The sequence below is a fragment of the Panthera leo genome, chromosome A2, assembly GCF_018350215.1.
Source record: "Panthera leo isolate Ple1 chromosome A2, P.leo_Ple1_pat1.1, whole genome shotgun sequence".
Lineage (NCBI taxonomy): Eukaryota > Metazoa > Chordata > Mammalia > Carnivora > Felidae > Panthera > Panthera leo.
The window spans coordinates 99,054,171-99,067,396 of record NC_056680.1 but is presented as its reverse complement, the minus strand read 5'-3'; the positions used below and the strand labels follow the sequence as shown (position 1 = coordinate 99,067,396).

Here is a 13,226-nt window from a genome sequence, read left to right as displayed (position 1 = left end):
ACTAGAATGAGAAGTCCATGAAAACAGGGACACACTTACTTTTTTCACTATATTCCCTTCATCTAACACGGTGCCTATATCAAAGAAAGTGCTCAGTCATTACCATATTAATGATAAATAATGAATGTTGTCCAAATATCTACCAGAAACTGCTCTTTCAGGGTATTAGAGATACAAAGTTAATGCCTAGTCTTCAAATACACCTACTTTATCTAGTTTTTCTTAAAGATTCATAACTTAAGATTTGATATCTTCAGTGTATGGAAACATCCATACACACCCCAATATCTTATTTCTCACTGATGACATTTTCAAAGGTTATCTTTGCTCAATGGTTGTTAAACATTTTGGTCTCAGAACTTTATACTCTTAAATACAAGGTAAAAGTTTTTGCTTAAGTAGATTATATCTACCAATATTCACCATACTAGAAATTAAAACATTTTTAAATTATTCATTAAAATGTATTATCAATAAACTCAATGTAACAGCACATTTTTATGAAAAATAACTTTTCAAAAACAAAACCTCTTAGAAGAGTGATGCTGGGGCGCCTGGGTGGCTCATTCGGTTGAGTGTCTGACTTCGGCTCAGGCCATGATCTCGCGGTCTGTGGGTTCGTGCCCCGCGTCGGGCTCTGTGCTGACAGCTCAGAGCCTGGAGCCTGTTTCGGATTCTGTGTCTCCCTCTTTCTCTGACCCTCCCCTGTTCATGCTCTCTCTCTGTCTCAAAAATAAATAAATATTAAAAAAAAAAAAAAAAAAAAGAAGAGTGATGCTGTTTTATATTTCTGCAAATCTGATGACTGGTTTACTCAAAAGGCAGCTACAGTCTCTTTTCTGTTGTACTATGTAATTTGGATTGAAGTATATGAAGAAAATCTAACCTCACATTGATTAATAGTTGGAAAAAGGATCCATTTTTAGTACTTTTTCTGATAATTGTGGATAATATTGAGACTACACCAAAACTAAACAAATGGTAGTTTCTGAAAGGTTGTAATATACCATATATCAATGAATTTTTCCTACTCTATTACATTAAAATTCATCATTCCATTTCACCCTTTGAATGAAGTTTTTATCCCAACGTGATTCTGTAATACCATGCACTGGTCATTTGTAAAATAGTGCTAAGTTATGCCAATCTCCCAAATGCTGACATTTTACTACACAATATTTTTAAATTACATTTATTAATATCACCACTGATAAAATGAGAAAAATCTTTGTCTTGGGAACTGTCAAGCTTACAGTGCTAGATACAAGTTTTCCAAAATCCTAATTTTTTACCTAAAAGGTCAAATTTTATCTTTGGCAATCAATATTAGTAATTTTCCATGAAGTAATAGGCTCACTCCACTAACTTTTGAAAAAATGTCTGCAAATACCCAAGTCCAAATAATGATTACCTGCCAGTTCTTTTAGGTAAAAATTGTATACAATTTAAAAAATGAGTAATTTAACTTGCAACTCAAATATCTTTATCAGTGCTTTGACTCAAGACAATCATTATACTTTGGTATGAAGCCAAACTGTTTCATGAGTACTTCCTGTTTCTTCACACAGAATATTAAAAGGACATGTACTCAAAGGTAAAGGTTTAATAAAGTAACATTTACTGTTTCGTTAGGCACATTCTTAAACAAAATTCGCTTTTAAAAAAATGCAAAGGATTTCAGGGAAGATCCAGAAGAGGATCCTGAGCTCCCTTCATCCCAGACGCAACAAGATATCAGCTACATGTACACAGCTAGCTCTGAAAATGACCTGAAGACTAGCAGAAGAGACCTTCTGCAAGTAATCAGAGATAGGAGCCCACACTGAAAAGATAGGAGGGGTGGAGACTCCAGCAAGACTAAATATAAATGGGAGGACACCCCAAGCACAGAAAAGTCAGAAGATCAGACACACACTGGCAATGGTGACCACATTGAGAAGATCAGTCCCCATAACACCTGGCTTTGAAAACAAGTGAGGCTTAACTTCAGGAGCTTTTCAAATAAGTGGGACTTAATTCCAGGCACTTTAGAATTCATTGGGCTTAATACCACGGAAAGTCAACATTGATAGGAAACTGAGTCCCTGACCTTAAAGAGTCAGCATGATAATAAACTGGGCTGGAGACACAGCACAGAAGCAGCACTTTGAAAAGTGCCTAGGAAATATGTGAATGAAGTTTATTTACTAATCTCAGAACCTGTGCTGAAAGGGCAGGGATCTTCAGGAAGTTTCTCCAAAAACAAAGTGGTAGCAGGTCCCAACCTAGATAGCCAGACATTTGTGGAAGCCAGCACTAACAGCATCTACCTTGCTAGTACCATATGCCTGGCCCCTACATTTCCCTGAGGACCCACCCATCCAGCCTGCCTGCCTTGGCGGACTTCTGTCCAAAGCAGCTCCAGCCCCACCACACCCTGCAAGCAGCCTCAGCAGGGACCATCGCTCCAAAGTGACTACTGCTCTGAGGAGAGGGGTAGGTAACCATACACACCAGCATGCCCGCAGTTCTTGTGTAGCTGGGCCTCTCAGCTGGTCTGGTTGCACAGGGAGAAAGCCCTGCCTTTCAATGCACCTGCAAGTGTGGCTGAGGGGTTAACTGCAGGTACCTAGTCTGACTGCTGGCCCCACCCACCTGCAGGCTTGTGGTGGCCCAGAGAAGCCTCTCAATAGCACAGGGACCAAACCTGGCCAGGTACACCCATAGCAAGCTAAGCAGGTCATTGCAGGTGGCTGGGCTGAAACCAAACACAGTCACAACAGTAGGGTGCATGCAGTCCACACAGAAGATACCCTGGAGCACCTGGTTCTGATGACCAAAGGGGACTGGGCTCCAGGGCACCACAGGATCTTCTGTACACAAAGCCTCTACTGTCAAGACCAGGAGATGGAACCGACTTCTCTAATACATAGGAACAAACACAAGAGTTAGACAAAATCAGGAGACAGAGGAATATGTCCTAAATGAAAAAAAGAGGACAAAATGACAAAAAAAAAAATGGATGAAATAAAATGGAGACAAGCAAAACGTCTGATAAATAATGCAAAGTAATAATCATAGATACCCACTGGACTTGAGAAAGGAGTGTTAAGAACTGAGAACTCAGAGAATATAAAAAATCCATAGAGCTGAATAATTCAAGAAATGAAAAAAATACACTAGAGGAAATCCACAGATTAGAGGATGCAGAAGAATGGATCAGCAATTTGGAAGATAGGATAATGGAAAGCAACTAAGATGAACAGCAAAAAGAAAAAAATAGTAATAAAAAATAAGAATAGGTTAAGGGAATTCAGTGCCACTATCAAGTGTAATAATATTTGTATTATAGGGATTCCTAAAAGAGAACTGAGAAAGAAGGGGACAGAAATGTGTTTGAAGAAATAATAGCTGAAAACTTCCCCAATTTGGGGAAGAAAACAGACAACCAGATTCAGGAAGCACAGAAATCCCCTAAACCAAGATTAACCCCAGGAGGTCCACACCAAGACATATAATAATTGAGATGGCAAAAAGTAATGATAAAAAATTCTAAAAGCAGCAAGAGAAAATAAAAGAGGTATATAGAAGAGTTACAAAGAAACTTCATAAGATTATCATAAGACTGTCAGCTGATTTATCAGCAGAAACTTTGCTGGTATATTCAAATTCCTAAGAGGAAAAAAACCTGCAACAAAGAATACTCTACCCAGCAAAGTTATCACTAAGAATAGAATGAAAAATAAAGAGTTTCCCAGACAAACAAGAGTTAAAGGAGTTCATCACCACTAAACCAGCCTAAGAAATGTTAGAGGGGCTTAAAGTGAAAAGTCTATAACCAAAAGGAAATTATAAAAGCAAATATATAGTAAAGGAAATGTAGTAGATTAATCACTTATAAAGCTGGTATGGAGATTAAAATACAAAAGTAGTAAAATGAATTATCTCGATAAAATTAGTCAAGAGACACTAAATAAAAAGATGTAAAATATGCAATCATATACACAAAATATGGAGGGGAGGTAAAAATGGAGCACTTTTAGAATGTATTTGAACTTAAGTGACCATCAACTTAATATAGACAGATATACACATGTATACCACTCCAATGTAACAACAAATAAAAAACCTATTATACACACAAACAAAGCCATCAAACACAGGCAAAGAGAGCAAAAAAAGAGGAACCAAAAGAACTATAAAAACAACCAGAAAACAGTTAACAAAATGGCAATAAGTACATACCTAACAAAAATTACTTTAAGTGTAAATGGACTAAATGCTCCACTAATAAGACATATGCGACTGAATAGATTTAAAAAAAAAAAAAAAAAGATCCATCTATATGCTGTCTATAAGAGACTTGCTTCAGACCTGAAGATACATACAGGTTAAAAGGGGGAAAAAAATGGAAAACATAGATCATGCAAATGAAAAAAAAAAAACAAAAACAAAACTTGGTAGCAATAATTATATCAGACAAAATACATTTTATTTTATTATTTTTTTAATGTTTATTTATTTTTGAGAGAGAGAGAGAGAGCTCAAGTGGGGAAGGGGCAAAGAGGGAGACACAGAATCTGAAGCAGGCTCCAGGCTCCGAGCTGTCAGCACAGAGCCCAACGTGGGGCTCAAACTCATGAACCACGAGATTATGACCTGAGCTGAAGTCAGACGCTTAACCAACTGAGCCACCCAGGCACCCCAGACAAAACAGATTTTAAAACAGACTATAAAAAGTCGACAAAGTGTACTATGCAATAGAGGGAACTATCAAACAAAAAGACATAACAAGTGTCAATAAGCACCCAACACTGCAACATGTAGATAGATAAAGCAACCATTAACATAGAGGGAGAAATTGACAACAATATAACAATAGTAGGGAATTTTAACATCCACTTACATCAATAAATAGATCAGACAGAAAGTCAAAAGGAAACAATGGCTCTGAACAACACAACAGACCAGATGAACCAGATATATAGAACATTCCATCCCAAAACAGCAGAATATACATTATTTTCAAGTGCAAATGGACTATTCTCCAGGATAGAACATATGTTAGGCCACAAAATAACTCTCAATAAATTACTCAAGAGACACAAAAAGATATAAAATACGAAGTCATATACATAAAACGTAGAGGGGAAAGTAGAGTTAAGAAGATTGAAATGTCATGCATCTTTTCCAACCACAATGATATAAAATTAGAAGTTTAAAAAAATCTAGAAAGGACACAAATGCATAGAGGGTAAGCAACATGCTACTAAATAATGAATGGGTTAACCAAGAAAGCAAGGAAGAAATAAAAAAATACATGGAGACAAGTAAAAATGAAAACACACAATCCAAAATTTTTGGGACACAGCAAAAACAGTTCATAGCAATACAGACCACCTCAACAAAATAAAAAATCTTAAAGAAAAAGAATAAAACAAAGACTAAACTAGTAGAAGAAAGGAAATTATAAAAGAGATTAAAGCATAAATAAAGAGACTAATACACAACACACACACACACACACACACACACACACACACACACGAAAAGATTAATGAAACCAAGAGCTGGTTCTCTGAAAAGATAAAATTGATAAACCTTTAGCCAGACTCATCAAGAAAAAGAGGACTCAAAATCAGAAATGAAGAAAGAGAAATAATAATTGACACCATAGAAATACAAAGAACTATAAGAAAATATTATGAAAATGAATATGCCAACAAATTGGACAATTTAGGAGAAATGGGTAAATTCCTAGAAATATACATCCTTCAAAAACTAAATGAGGAAAAAAATAAAATCTGAACAAATCAATTGCTAGTAACAAAACTGAATCACAAATCACGAAACTCCAAACAAAAGTCCAGGACCAGATGACTTCACAGATGAATTCTACCAAATATTTAAAGAAGAGTTAATACCTACTCTTCTCAAACTATTCCAAAAAATAAAAAGGGGCACCTGGGTGGTTCAGTCAATTAAGTGTCCAACTTTGGTTCAGGTCATGATCTCACAGTTCGTGAGTTTGAGCCTCATGTCGGGCTCTGTGTTGACAGCTCGGAACCTGGAGCCCACTTCAGATACTGTGTTCCCTCTCTCTCTTCCCCCTCCTGCTTACAATCTCTCTCTCTCTCTCTCAAAAATAAATAAAAACATTAAAAATTTTTTAAATAGAAAAATAAAAAAGAAAAAGGAAAAGGAAAACTTCTACAAGACCAGCATTACCCTGTACCAAAACCCAACAAAGACACTATAAAAAGAAAACCGTAGGCCAATACCCCTGGTGTGTGTAGATGCAGAAATCCTCAACTAAACAAACCAAATTCAAAAATACATTTAAAATACCATTCACTATGATCAAGTAGGATTTATTCCAGGGATGCAAGGGTGGTTTAATATTCACAATCAGTGTGATACACCAAAATCACAAGTATAAAACCATACGATCATCTCAATAGATGCAGAAAAAGCATGTGACAACAGAAAAAGCACAACCATCCATTCATGATAAAAGCCCTGAGCAAAGTGGATTTAAAGGGAACATACCTCAACATAATAAAAGTCATATATGAATAACTCACAGCTAACATCATACTCAATGGTGAAAAACAGAAAGCTTTTCCTCTAAGATCAGAAACAAGGCAAGGATGTCCACTCTCACCACTTATATTTAACATAGTACTGGAAGTCCTGGCTATAGCAATCAGCAAATAAGAAAAAGAAATAAAAGGCATCCAAATTGGTTAGGAAGGAGCAAAACTGTCACTATTTGCAGATGACATACTATATAGTTATTAGAATGAATGAATTCAGTAAAGTTGCAAGATACAAAATTAACATACAGAAACCAGTTGCATTTCTATAAAGTAATAATGAAGTAGCAGAAAGAGAAAATAAAAAAAAAACAAAACAATCCTAATTACAACTGCACCAAAAAGAACATGACTAGAAATAAATTTAACTGAGGAGGTTAAAGACCTATACTCTGAAATTTGCAAGACATTTATAAAAGAAATTGAAGATGACAAAAGGAAATGTATACCATGTTCATAGACTGGAAGAATATTGTTAAAATGTCCAAACTACCCAAAGCAATCTACACATTCAATGTAATCCCTATAAAAATACCAATGTTTTCAAAATACCAATGTTCTTCACAGAACTGGATCAAATAATACTAAAACTTGTATGGAACCACAGAAGACCCTGAATAGCCACAGTAATTTTGAAAGAGGAAAACAAAACTGGGGATATAACAACACAAGATTTCATGATATACTACAAACTACAGTAATCAAAACAGTATGTTACTGACAAAAAAAAAAAAAAAAAAGACATATAGGTCAACAGAGCAGTAGAGAGAGCCCAGAAATAAATCCATGGCTATATCATCAATTAATCTATGACAAAAGAGTCAAGACTATACAGTGGAAAAAAGATATTTTTTTAACATTTATTCATTTTTTGAGAGGGAGAGAGCACAAGCGGGGGAGAGGCAGAGAGAGAGGGAGACACAGAATCTGAGGCAGGCTCCAGGCTTTGAACTGACAGCACAGAGACTGACATGGGGCTCGAACCTATGGACTGTGAGATCATGACCCAAGCCGAAGTCGGACACTAAGCTGACTGAACCACCCATGCGCCCCAACAGTATTTTCAATAAATGGTGCTGGGAAAACTGGACAGCTATATGGAAAAAACAATGAAACCAAACCCCTTTCTTATACCATATACAAAAATAAACTCAAAATTGATTAAAAACCTAAATGTGAAACCTGAAATCCTAAAACTCCTAAAGAAAACATAGGCAGTAATCTCTTGGACATTACCCCTAACAATGTATTTATGGAGAGGTCTCCTTGGGCAAGGGAAATAAAGCAAAAAATAAGCCACTGGAACTACACCACAATAAAATGTTCTTGCACAGGAAAGGAAACCATCAACAAAGCAAAAAAGCAATCCAGTGAATGGAAGAAGTCATATTTGCAAATGATATACCTGATTAGGGTCTAATATCCAAAATATATTAAAAAACCCCTACAACTCAACACTAAACAAATAAACAAACAAACAATCCAATTCAAAAATGGGCAGAGGACCTGAACAGACATTTCTCCAAAGAAGACATACAGATGGCCATCAGGCACATGAAAAACTGCTCAACATCACTAATCATCAGGGAAATGCAAACCAAAATCACAGTGAAATATCACCTCACATCAGTCAGAATGGCTAGTAGCAAAAAAAAAAAAAAAAAAAAAAAAAAAAAAATGTTGGTAAAGACGTGGAGAAAGGGAATACTTATGCACTGTTGGTGGGAATGTAAACTGGTGCAACCAGTGTGCAAAACAGTATGGAGGTTCCTAAAAAAATTAAAAATAGAAATACCATGTGATCCAGTAATTCCACTACTGGGTATTTATGCAAAGAAAACAAAAACTTTAATTCAAAAACATACATAACCCAATATTTACAACACCCAAGGTACAAAAGCAACTCAAGTGTCCACTGATAGATGAAAGAATGGAGACAGGATACACATACACACACGCAAATGTAAACACACACACACACACACATATACACACACAATGTAATATTTCTGGGCCCCGAAAAAGAATGAGGTCTTGCCATTTTCAACTACATGAATGGACAGAGGGGGTATTACGCTAAGTGAAATAAGTCATATGGGGAAAGACAAATCCCATATGATTTCACTTTTATTTGGAATCTAGAGAACAAAATGAACAAAGGGAAAAAAAACTTCTTAAATACAAAGAACTTATAGTTGCCAAATGGGAGATTGGGGTAGGGTGGGGAGGGATAGAAATGGGTGAACTGATCAAGGGGATTAAGAGGTACAAACTTAGTTATGAAATAAGTAAGTCATGGAGATTAAAAGTACAGCATAGGGAATATAGTCAATAATATTGTAATAATGTTGCACGGTGACAGATGGTGACTACACTATTGTGGTAAGCACTAAGTAATGTATATAACTGTCAAATCAGTGCTGTACACTGGAAACCAATATGACATTATTAACTATATACTTCAATAAAAAAAGAAAACTGCAGAGGACCCTGTGTGGCTCAGTCGGTTAAGTGTCCGACTTTGGCTCAGGTCATGATGTCACGGTTCATGGGTTCGAGCCCTGCATCGGGATCTGTGCTGACAGCTCAGAGCCTGGACCCTGCTTTGTGTCTCCCTCTCTCTCTGCTCCTCCCTCACCATGCTCTCTCTCTCTCTGAAAAATAAATAAACATTTTTTAAAAATCAAAAAAAAAAAACCCTGCAGGGCGCCTGGGTGGCTTAGTGGGTTAAGTGTCCCACTCTTGATTTCAGCTCAGGTCATGATCTCATTGTTTGGTTCTTAAGCTCAAGCCCTGTGTCAGGCTCTTCTCTGACAGTGCAGAGACTGTCTGGGATTCTCTCTCTCTCCCTCCCTCTCTGTCCCTCCCCTGCTTGCTTGCTTGCTCTCTCTCTCAGAATAATTTTTTTTTTTTAAGTGAGGAAAAGAAAACTGCAAGTGCAAAGCCTTTTACCTGTGCCCTGGCCTCAATTTGTGCCCAAGTGCCATTAATTTTACCCATCACTAGTTCTGAACCATTAGTTGCACTTTTATTTTTTTCATTTTTTCTAATGTTTATTTTTGAAAGAGAGAGGGACAGAGGGTGAGCAGGAGAGGGGCAGAGAGAGAGGGATACACAGAATCTGAAGCAGGTTCCAGGCTCTGAGCTGTCAGCACAGAGTCTGATGTGGGGCTCAAACTCACGAACCATGAGATCATGACCTGAGCTGAAGTCAGATACTCAACCAACTGAGCCACCCAAGCACCCCTAAACATTATTCTAATGAACCAAGAAAGTGTAGCATTATCATTGTCACAATGATATTATATGAACTACCCAGAAACCACTTATCTATAACCAAAAAAAAACCAAAAAACAAATAATCACTAAAAGAGACTGTATGATTAAGTGTATAAAAGATGAACTTAGGGGGCACCTGGGTGGCTCAGTCGGTTGAGCATCCGACTTTGGCTCAGGTCATGATCTCACGGTTCATGAGTTCAAGCCCTGCATCGGGCTCTGTGCTGACAGCTCAGAGCCTGGAGCCTGTTTCAGATTCTGTGTCTCCCTCTCTTTCTCTGACCCTCCCCCGTTCATGCTCTGTCTCTCTCTGTCTCAAAAATAAATAAATGTTAAAAAAATAAATAAAAAAAAATGAACTTAGGATATTTACTGGTAGGTTCAAAAAGAAATAACAGGAAAAGAAAACAAAAATTTGTTTATAAAACAACACAATAAAAAACTAAAAGGCATGAGGAAAACACAAAGCTGAAGTGTACAACCATCCTTAACACTCCTCTTTAAATGCCTTGGCATGAAAAACAGCACTACATTTTATAAAATGATATCAAGCATTTTCAAGTGACAGAGTAACTGGATCAAATGAGTATTTTGATCCCCTAAGTGTGACGTTATGGTGGACAAAGTTCTACCATTACAAAAACTTAGTTATAAAAGCCCATATACGTCACTCAGTATGTGTAATTATTTTTGGACTTGCCATTTCTTCAAATTCCAAGGATGGTGACTATTATTTCTACTATTCTACAAGATCCTTCATCATCTGGCCCCCGCTTATGTCACCAGCCTCATTACAAACTCCCTATAGTTCCCAAATACATCCCATTCTCATTCCTGCATCAACAGCAGGCATATATTGCCTCTATTTGGAATGTCCTTACTCATTTGGCATAAGACTTCAAGATTCAGCTCATGTGTCACTTTCTTCTCCATTACATCTGTACCCATACCCCATTTGCCTCTGGTGCTCCCCTGACACTCTGCATACATTCTTTAGAGCACACATCTTACAGCAGGTTATTTATGTTATGTTCTTCATGTAAGACTTCGAAGGCAAAGACCTGGAGGCAAAGGAGCAGGCCTAGACACTCACGCCTCCAGAGTCCAGCATTACAAAGTTTTAATATATGTTTATTAAAGAAAACAAGCAGGGAAAAGGAATAAAATGTGCTGGCCAACTAAAACCCACGTTCTCAATTCACCTGACAAATTTTGTCTCACAAGGGAAATCACTAATTTAGCATTACAGTCTGTATATTACCTCTTACATTTCACAAAACACACAACTTGACAAATTTGAATGGATGAACTTGCAAATCTTAAGTACCAGAATTCAGATCCTGATTTGTCCCAATGAAATGAAGATACTCAGTATTAATAAAAATGTGATTATCTGGGGGTGGTTTTCATTTCTCCTTTATTGTGTTTCACAAAATCTCCTCTAAGATTTTTTGTAGTTTTTTTAATTAAAAAAAAAATAGTAAAAGGCAGGAAAGTCTCTTTAATCCTATATTTGAGTCAAATGTTAATTTTTAAGTAAACAAAATACTTTAAAAACCATATAAAGAAATACTAAATAGTAACAAAAATGAAGAAAAGCAACAAAACAAAAACAGGAAAATTTATTTCAGATATGCTAATCTTAAGTCAAGAAATTTATTTTACCAGTATATAAATACAAGTATAACCTGGTTTCTTAAAACTAAACTTCAAAGCAGTTCCAAGGATGTCTATGCCTTCCTCTCTTCCCTCCTCCATGTAAAACCTGCATCACTAAACATAATAGTCTCAGTAAATACTCAGATAATACTCAGTAAATACTCAGTAAATACTTTAGCTTTTAATTTTTATTTAAAGGCTAAAATGTAGCCATTATATATGTATAAACTTTCTCAAATGATGATAGATTTTAAACCTGCTTAACAAAAAACAGTTTTCAGAGGATGATTCTCATTGAGATACCATCTCTTTGCTTTTCAAACAGCTACAGTTTAATCTTTTAAAAAGTGAGTTACTCCTTCACTGATCAAAGAACTCCAAGCTACTGTTTTCCATTAGAGCTTCCTCATAGCCAATGTAACATTTCAACTATGTTCCTAATATATTTATTTTGCCACTCTTATTGTAGTTTAAGTTCACTACACAATTGCTTTATATGACAATAGTATATGGCTTCAGTGTGCAGAAATTATGAGAAATTATGTTAGTCTGTCCTCCCTCCATCCCCAAACTGGTAGACTGGTTTTACTCCAAAACTTCACTCTTAGTTAATTCAAACAATTCATCAAAAGGACTACCAGCATAACTGTCACAGCTATATAAAAGAACCATGAATCAGCACACCTTTAGTTTGGGGATAATTATCACCTTGCCACTATACATTCAGAAACAATGACATTAAATACAGTCATTCTCTTACATTAGAAACCACATTGGTGTCCTATTTCTCACTGGATCAAATTTAAATTCTATCAACCAACCAAATTATTTTCAACTTAAATAGGTACTCCCTACTCCTAGTAGGTATATCCTACTGTGTATGTATATGTGCCTATCTATCTATACACACATATATATATCTCCAACTCTACACCGGCATGTACCAGTTTTTTAAATTTCTTATTTATATATCTATCACAGCCACTAGATCTAAAGCTATTTGGAACGAAGATGTTTTATTCTATAAGAGACAATGAAAGATGAATTAAGAAAATAAATATCAAATCACTTTTCTCATTAGATCCATTTCTAAGTCCACTTTTTCCTGCTTCTAAACTTCTACTACAGCTATTCTTACCATTTGAAATGCTCTCCCTTTTCTCATTTATCAGTTTAAAACCTTGCAGGGAAAATAGGTAGACCAACATTGAAACTATAGCTATAGAAGCTCTTTATAGCTTAAGATTTGCATAAAAAAAAATTACAGCAGACTGAGTAAAGTCAGTATCAATGATATTTTACATATCAATATAATTTACTCAATTCTACTTATTTGCACATTAGAAATGTTTATGCTTTCCCTTTTCTGTACTTCAAGTAGATGCATATAAATTTGTCTTGTATAGGTAAAATGCATACACTAAAAAGGCATGTTTGTATGAGATCAGTTGCACATCAAATCACGTGACTTAAGAATAAGTGATTGCCCTGGGGCACCTGGGTGGCTCAGTCCATTAAGCATCCAACTCTTGATTTTGGCTCAGATCACGATCTCACGATAGTGAGATCAAGCCCCACATCAGCTCTGGGCTCCACTCTGACAGCATGGAGCCTGCTTGGGATTCTCTCTCCCTCTTTCTCTGCTCCTACCCTCCCCCTCCAAAAAAAAAAAAAAAAAAAAAATCACCTGTAGGAAGCAAAAAAAAAGCAAGA

General features: G+C 36.2%; 1 protein-coding gene across 1 annotated transcript in view; it reads right to left on the bottom strand.

Moving 5' to 3' along the window:
- SDHAF3 (succinate dehydrogenase complex assembly factor 3) overlaps positions 1-13,226 on the bottom strand; it is a 64,626-nt gene that overhangs the window by 19,740 nt on the left and 31,660 nt on the right. The window lies entirely within an intron of this gene.